Source organism: Muntiacus reevesi, chromosome 10, assembly GCF_963930625.1.
Source record: "Muntiacus reevesi chromosome 10, mMunRee1.1, whole genome shotgun sequence".
Lineage (NCBI taxonomy): Eukaryota > Metazoa > Chordata > Mammalia > Artiodactyla > Cervidae > Muntiacus > Muntiacus reevesi.
Genome location: NC_089258.1, coordinates 74,675,673 through 74,684,688, shown reverse-complemented (window position 1 = coordinate 74,684,688; position 9,016 = coordinate 74,675,673).

The following is a 9,016-nucleotide window of genomic DNA, read 5'->3' as shown; positions in this document are numbered from 1 at the left end:
GAGCGACTTCACTTTCACTTTCACCTCTCCACGAATCAATTCTCCTCACTCCAGCCAATGTGATTCTCCAAATCAGAAATCCGGTTGCCTCTGTCTCCTGCTTAAAAACCTTCAATGACTTGCAAATAAGATCACCTGCAACATTTGTTTAGATTCCACATATGTGTGTTAATGTATGATACTTGTTTTTCTCTTTCTGACTTCACTCTGTGTGTCTCTAGGTCCGTCTAGCAGAAATAGTGACACAGACGTAGAGAACAAACATGAATACCAAGGAGGAAAGTGGGGGTGTGTGTGAATGAGTTAGGAGATTGGAATGGACATATATACATTACTAGGTATAAAATAGGTAACTAATGAGAACCTACTGTATAGCACAGGGAGCTTGGCTCAATGCTCTGCGGTGACCTAGTGAAAGCTGCCCAGTCGTGTCCGACTCTTTGTGACCCCATGGACTCTACAGTCCATGGAATTCTCCAGGCGAGAATGCTGGAGTGGGTAGCCTTTCCCTTTTCCAGGGGATCTTCCCAACCCAGGGATCGAACCCAGGTCTCCCGCATGGCAGGTGGACTCTTTACCAACTCAGCCACAAGGAAAGCCCTAAATGGGAAGGAAATCCAAAAAAGAGATAAGTGTGTACTCATGGCTGATTTCCTTTGATGTTCAGTAGAAACTAACACAGCGCTATAAAGCAACTACACTCAAGTAAAAATTAATGAAAAAAAAAGTGAAAGAAAAACAAAAAAACCTCCCCACTTCCTCCAGCGTAAAGCCCAGACTGCAGCTTGGAGGACCAGCGCCTCACAATTTGACCCTTGTCTGTGCCTTCAACTTGGATGTGTCTGATTGCCATGGTCCCCAGAAATGATCTCTTTCACCCCATTCCTCTGCACAAGCTGGGTTCAGAGTGAACTTTCTTTCATTATTATTTTTTTAAGTTGAAGTACAGTTGATTTACAATGTGGTATTGATTACTGCTGTATGGCAAACTGATTCAGTGATACATCCATCCTATTTTTTCCATTATGGCGTAACACAGAATATTGAATATGGTTCCCTAGGCTTCACCATAGGACCTTGTGACTTGTCCGATATTCCCTATATAAGAGCTTATGTCTGCTAGCCCCATCCTTCCCCAGAGTGAACTTTCTGGTCCCTTCTCCCCAGCATCCTACCTGCTGGGCTGTCCCCTGCTAGCTTTCCCAGCAAAGCTAGCCTCCTGTGTAGCCCCTACCCCAGGCACGGGTCCTTTGTTACAAGATGTCCTTAATACTTTACTCTCTGACTCACCCCGCCTGGCTATGGAGGGACCAGGACTGGATTATTTTGTGGGTATTTTTTTTTTTTTTAATGTGAGTCATTTTTAAAGTCTTTACTGTAAGTGCTATGATATTGCCTCTCTTTTAGGTGTCAGTTTTTTGGCCATGAGGCATGTGGGATCTTATCTCACTGACCAGGGATGGAACAGACTCCCCCTGCCCTGGAAAGTGAAGTCTTAACCACTGGGCCACCAAGTAAGTCCCCAGGAGTGGCCTTTGAGTCCATAACACTTAGCACCACCTGAATCACAAATTGGTGAAGATTTGTTGAGTGAATGAAGTTGCTGCAGCCTCAGGGTAGAAGATCACATACAGACTTCAGTAATTACCTTGGAGACTTTTTGATACAAAACAGAGAAGGGGAAAAACTCCAACAAAACAAGGGGGAAGTCGGGGAGGGAAGTGCATTTGCAGGTAAAGATGAGCGGAGACCCAGAGAGAGGGAGATGGGAGGACTTATCAGTGTTCCCTTTAAGTCCCCTGCAGTAAAATTAATTCCTCCAGCCGTTGTGGCTCAGACAACAAAGCATTGCTTGCAATGCAGGAGACCTGGGTTCGATCCCTTGGTCGGGAAGATCCCCTGGAGAAGAGAATGGCTACTGCCTCCAGTATTCTTGCCTGGAGAATTCCATGGACAAAGTAGCCTGGTGGGCTACAGTCCATGGGCTCACACAGATTCAGACACGACTGAGCGACTTTCACTTGCTTACCTAAAGCACAGTGACAAGCCAGGTGGGGGTTTAGAAGCAAACAAATGAAGCTTTAGGCCCTGACCTTAGAGGGGGAGGAAGTCAGAGGTTTTGCAGAAGGGGAAGTTGGAGCCTCCTGAAATTACTGCACTGGTAAGAAGGCCTCCCCAGGCCCTTAGCTCATGCCTCTCAGCTGTCAGGCACCCCTTCTCTCAGGCTGGGCAACAGCATCTTCCTGATCCCCTTTTGATGTGATGACCTTAGATGGTGACAAGTTGCTTCCAGGTCTGGATTCTGTGCGGTGTCTGCGGACATCAGGTGTTTCTTTCTGCACTTAGTACATGAAGCAACTTCATTCTGGGATGCTTGCAACCCATGGGGTCACAAAGAGTCGGACACGACTGTGTGATTGAACTGAACTTTGTACTTCTAAGGCTGACTTCTAGGCGTAGGATGAAGCTTATATAATAGAACTAGCCTAGGGACTCCTCTGTGGTCCCTGGTGAAGAATCTGCCTTCCAAAGCACGGGTTCTCTGTGGCGTGCCCTGTTGCTTCAACTGTGTCTGACTCTTTGTGACCCCATAGACTGTAGCCCGCTCCTCTGTCCACGGGATTCTCCAGGCAAGAATACTGGAGTGGGTTGCCATGCCCTCCTCCAGGGGATCTTCCCAACCCAGGGATCCAACCCACATCTCTTATGTCTCCTGCATTGGCAGGTGGGTTCTTTACCACTAACGCCACCTGGGAAGGCCCCAAAGCAGGAGAAACAAGTTCAATTCCTGGTCTGGGAAGTCAGGTCTCACGCACAACTAAGCCTTCAGGCCACAACTAGAGAAACCCTTGAGCTGCAGTGAAGACCCAGTGCAGCCAAATAATAATAATAATAATAAAAGAAAAATGAACAAGACCAGGAGGCCTGGTTCCCCTCTCTCCTCTGGTGCTCAGCTAGCTGCCTGCATTGGGGCAGCTGTATTTTTAACTTCCATCCCAGCTCAGGCCGCACCTATGAAGAATGCCCACTCTGCTTTCCGTGAGGCCCTTTCACACTGACCCCACGCCTGTTCTCCATTCCTAAGACTGTGCCTTTGCAAACTTGGATCTACTTGGCGAGTTCGCTCTCTGATATCACTCTCCGCGAACTCCAACGGCCAGGAAAGTATAATAAACAAAAGAAGCCCCGGGGGAAGTTTCTCAAGCTCCAAACGTTTGATCTCAAAATCTGGCTGAATTTATCGGCTGAAACTACCATCAACAGGATGTCTCCGGTTGACCTCTCTGCCTTCAGCACCAGCCATCCTGTTCTGAACACGGAGCTTTTCAGGCCTCCTCTCCGCATCTGCAGAGATACCTCCCAGGAGACAGGAGCCTCTGTTCTTCCTGGAACCAATGTAAACTCAGAGGAGCCTTAAAAAAAATACATTTAATAGTTGGAGAGGCTCCCCCCTCCTTTTAACTTCTGAGCTCATTCCCTCTGGGAACAAGTGACATTTCGATTCTGGTGTGTAAGTTGTTTCTTCTTTAGATTAGTTTTTGTGTAAACATTCCGCGGCAAATTATTTTCACATTTGGAGCTTCTTTCAAGCGGCCAGTCAGACTGATTCCTCTTCTGTTCCCTTTGCTACCCGCAGTTCAACTCTCTCTCACGCGCCCACTTCCCCATTTCTCAAACTCAAACTAATTCTACTGTTGGTGAAAATATTTCCCCCACTTTCTGGAATTTCCATGTCTCAGGGTTATCTCCCCTGGGCCGCAGCCAAAGCTGCACCCACTAGGAGCAGTGAAGGCAGCCCGAGTCAGGAAGGAGCGGGAGGATCGCTGTTCACGCAGATACAGTCTGCAGGGGCCAGAGCTGCCCCCAGAAGGGGCCTTGGGACCCACGGGACAGGCTTAGCGTGAGAGGGAGGACAACCCCCGGGACCACGCAAACGGGGAGCAGCTTTCTAATTTTGAGACTGACCGGAGGCTGGCAGTCACAACCAGAAAAGCAGGCAAATCACATCCTCTTCTTCAGCCAGCAACACCACTGCTCTTCGTAACAGGCCCACAAGGCAACGTCTCCTTCAGTCTTGTTTTCCAACATCGCCGTTGAGAGTTGGGCCTAATTTGGTGAAATTTCCCCTTTACAGACTCTAACTCTCAGTGTCAGTTCAGTTCAGTCGCTCAGTTGTGTCCGACTCTGCGACCCCATGGATCACAGCACGCCAGGCCTCACGGTCCATCACCAACTCCCGGAGTTTACTCAGACTCATGTCCATTGAGTGGGTGATGCCTCTCCGTTTACATATATATATATGAATATGAAGGCTTCCCTAGTGGCTCAGACAGTAGAAAATCTGCCTGCAATGCAGAAGACCTGGGTTTGATCCCTGGGTTGGGAAGATCTCCTGGAGGAGGGCATGGTAATTCTCCAGTATTCTTGCTTGGAGAATCCCATGGACGGAAAAGCCTGGTGGGATCTCAAAGAGTCAGACATGACTGAACGACTAACACACACACACACACACACAGAGCTGTACAGGATCCCATTCAAGGCACACGGGGTCTGCAATTTTCTTTGCGCCATTCAGGGTCTTTATAGTTGTGGCACTTGGGATCTAGTTCCCTGCCTAGGGCTCAAACCCAAGCACCCTGCATCAGTAGCAGAGTTTCAGCCACTGGAGCAGCAGAGAAGCCCCATCTACCTCCCAGGGACTGGTCACAACTCCAGAGGGTGCTATTCACACAGACTACAATATAATTATAAAATAGCAAGCCGTTTCTCCTCAAATAACACAGTATTATAAACCATCTATATTTCAATTACATGAACAACCAACAAAACCCAAGCAACTTCTCTTTAAAACTTAGAGACATCATCTCTCCTTTTTCTTCTATACATTAGGCAAACTGGTGAGTGGGAAGAATACCAATCATTGACAACAGCCTGTCATAGTCACAGAGTCACCATGCACCTTGGACAGGTCCCCTAGTTGCCCACATCACACACCTGCCAAACAGGGAAAAGGGACTGGGTCATGGCCAAGCGATCTGCCCTCTGGCAATGATGTCTTCTGATCAGCAGAAAGTGAGATGTTTTTGATCAATAAGTTCCATGACGGAGAATTTTTGCTTAGTCATTTTCTTCCAACGTTACACTGGCATCTGAAGTTGTTCAGTCCGGTTCCGAATTCAGCAGTCTCCTTGCAAGACTGTGGATTTTGAGGTCCAGTAAATCCAGATTCTCCAGGCTAGTTTTCTTCCTTAATTTTCTGAGCTCGTATCTTTTCTGCGCCATTAAAACCAGAGGGACTAATTTGAGGAGTTAACTGAGGTGGTCCTTTGACATTCAATAGCAGCAGTGACCCCTCCCGGACTCACTTTTGCAAACAAAAGGGGCGAGAAAATTAACCAGATAACTTTGAAGGTTTAGGAAACAAAGCGTTCCATTCTAAGCTTGGGACAGTGAAGGCTGAATCACGGTTCCTCCTGGGTTGTGTTCTCTATCAAATCACAACTTGACCAACATTTTCCACCAGGGGTCAGAAGCCAATACGGTGAGGACAGAGGAGAGACACTTACTGCCACTTCCAGGACTGCTCCGTGATACCAAGCTTCAGGAAGGAGGCTCGGGAGACAAGTCTCTTTAGTTGACTGCATCCAACCAGCACTTGTCAGGAGTTCGGGGTGTGAGGAACACAGCTGAATACTCCTGAATGATTATAATCAAGAATGATTATAATATAACACATGTGCTGAATTAGAAAATAAAAACAGTGCTTCTGCAGCAGGGGTGGGAGGTGGGGACATAATATTCTAAGTCAGTTCAGTTCAGTTCAGTCGCTCAATCATGTCCGATTCTTTGCGACCCCATGGACTGCAGCACACCAGGCCTCTCTGTCCATCACCAACTCCCGGAGCTTGCTCAAACTCATGTCCATTGAGTTGGTGATGCCATCCATCTCATCCTCTGTCATCCCCTTCTCCTCCCTCCTTCAATCTTTCCCAGCATCAGGGTCTTTCCAATGAGTCTGTTCTCCATGTCAGGTGGCCAAAGTATTGGAGTTTCAGCTTCAGCATCAGTCCTTCCAATGAATATTCAGGGCTGATTTTCTTTAGGATGGACTGGTTGGATCCCCTCGCAGTCCAAGGGACTCTCAAGAGTCTTCTCCAACACCACAGTTCAAAAACTCAATACTTTGGCGCTCAGCTTTTGTTTTGGCCCAACTCTCACATCCATACATGACTACTGGAAAAACCGTAGCTGTGACTAGACATACCTTTGTTGGCAAAGTAATGTCTCTGCTTTTTAATATGCTGTCTATGTTGGTTATAACTTTTCTTCCAAGGAGCAAGCGTCTTTTAATTCCATGGCTGCAGTCACCATCTGCAATGATTTTGGAGCCCCCCAAAATAAAGTCTGTCACTGTTTCCACTGTCTCCCTGTCTATTTGCCATGAAGTGATGGGACCAGCTGCCAAGATCTTAGTTTTCTGAGTGTTGAGCTTTAAGCCAACTTGTTCACTCTCCTCTTTCACTTTCATCAAGAGGCCCTTTATTTCTTCTTCACTTTCTGCCATGAGGGTGGTGTCATCTGCATATCTGAGGTTATTGATATTTCTCCCAGCAATTTTGATTCCAACTTGTATTTCTCCCAGCCCGGCATTTTTCATGATGTACTCTGCATATAAGTTAAATAAGCAGGGTGACAATATACAGCCTTGACGTACTCCATTCCCTATTTGGAACCAGTCTGTTGTTCCATGTCTAGTTCTAACTGTTGCTTCGTGACCTGCATACAGATTTCTCAAGAGGCAGATCAGGTAGTCTGGTATTCCCATCTCTTGAAGAATTTTCCACAGTTTGCTGTGATCCACACAGTCAAAGGCTTTGGCGTAGTCAATAAACCAGAAATGGATGTTTTTCTGGAACTCTCTTTCTGTTTCAATGATCCAGCGGATGTTGGCAATTTGGTCTCCGGTTCCTCTGCCTTTTCTAAATCCAGCTTGAATATATGGAAATTCACGGTTCACATGCTGTTGAAGCCTGGTTTGGAGAATTTTGAGAACTACTTTGTTAGCGTGTGAGATGAGTGCAATTGTGCGGTAGTTTGAGCATTCTTTGGCATTGCCTTTCTTTGCACTTGGAATGAAAACTGACCTTTTCCGGTCCTAAGGCCACTGCTGAGTTTTCCAAATTTGCTGGCATATTGTGAGTAGCACTTTCATAGCATCATCTTTTAAGATTTGAAATAGCTCAGCTGGAATTCCATCCCTTCCACTAGCTTTGTTTGCAGTGATGCTTCCTAAGGCCCACTTGACTTTGCATTCCAGGATGTCTGACTCTAGGTGAGTGATCACACCATCGTGATTATCTGGGCTGTGAAGATCTTTTTTGTATAGTTCTGTGTATTCTTGCTACCTCTTCTTAATGTCTTGTGCTTCTGTTATGTCCATACCATTTCTGTCCTTTATCAATCCCATCTTTTCATGAAACTGTGCAGTAGCTTGAGCATTCCTTGACATTGCCTTTTCCTGGGATTGGAATGAAAACTGACCTTTTCCAAGTAATTTCTTCCTAATGAATACTAAGAACACTAAACTTCGTAAGGGTTTTGAAAATATAGATTAGAGATTTGCGGTCATCTTTCAATATACAGATTTTTTTTAAAAGTCCTTTGCAGGAATCCCTCTGAAGGAGAGAAGTGTTTTTGTTTAGGAAAATGCCTTGAAGAGACATTTAGGTTTTAAAAGATGGGACAGAGCCTGAAAAGACAGATCCAATGGAGGAATTATCAAATCACTGTGCATAACAAAGAGGAAGAAATGTGATCGTTTTGTTTGTTATTTTTGTTGGAAATGGTAGAGCAAGAGGTGGAATGATGGTGTGTGGTCTGTGCTAATGGATGTAAGTAGGGATTCCAGAGTTGGGTTACTGAGCCTCCTATTTATGAAACTCACCATGATGCATTTAGTAATAAAGCAACTTTAGATGTAAGAGAATTGGTTCTTGGCTTCCATCCTCTACCCAACTCCCATGTTCAACCAGGATTGGGCTAAGATTCTTTCTTTTTAATTGTGGCAAAATATATGTAACATGGCTTCCCTGGTGGCTCAGAGGTTAAAAGTTCTGCCTGCAATGCGAGAGACCTGGGTTCTATCCCTGGGTCGGGAAGATCCCCTGGAGAAGGAAATGGCAACCCACTCCAGTATTCTCGCCTGGAGAATCCCATGGACGGAGGAGCCTGGTGGGCTACATTAGTCCATGGGGTTGCAAAGCGTCGGACACGACTGAGCGACTTCACTCACTCACTTCACTCATATGTAACATAGCATTTACTATTTTAACCATCTTTTAAAAGATTTTTTTTTTTGATGGAACTATTTTTAAAACCTTTATTGAATTTGTTACAGCTTTACTTCTGTTTTGTGGTTTGGTTTTTAGGCCACAAGGCATGTGGGATTTTAGCTCCCCAACCAGGCATTCACACCCCTTCCTTGGAAGGCAAAGTCTTAACTACTGGACCCCTGGGAAGTCCTTATTGTAGTCATTTTAAAGTGGGCAGTTCACTAGTGTTGAGTCCTTCCATGTTGGGCTGGGCTCAGAATCTTATTTTCTCGGAGGGAAGGTTTGACACAATCTCAGAAGACAGAAGGACGCTTTCATCTCCTGTGTTCTTCCTGCCCGTCTCCCTGCTACCATCTAACTAGAAGGTTCCTGAAGTTGCTGCTTCCATCCTGGAGAATGAGCTAGCCCCAGGATGGGCAATTGACCCCATCCGCAGGTACGCCAGGGTGATCAGTCGCCACTGAGTGGATGGTACCCAGTCATAGGTGAAATCAGAGGACATAACTTGACTTTGGGAACCATGGCCAACCGGTGGGACAAGCTCACCCCAGTCATTTCATTGGTTAATGTATTTAGATATAAGAGAATGGTACTGGCTTCATCCTCTGCCCAATTCCCATTCTCAACCAGGCTTGGGGTAAGGTTCTTTTTTATAAATTGTGGTACAAGATATGTAACATAAC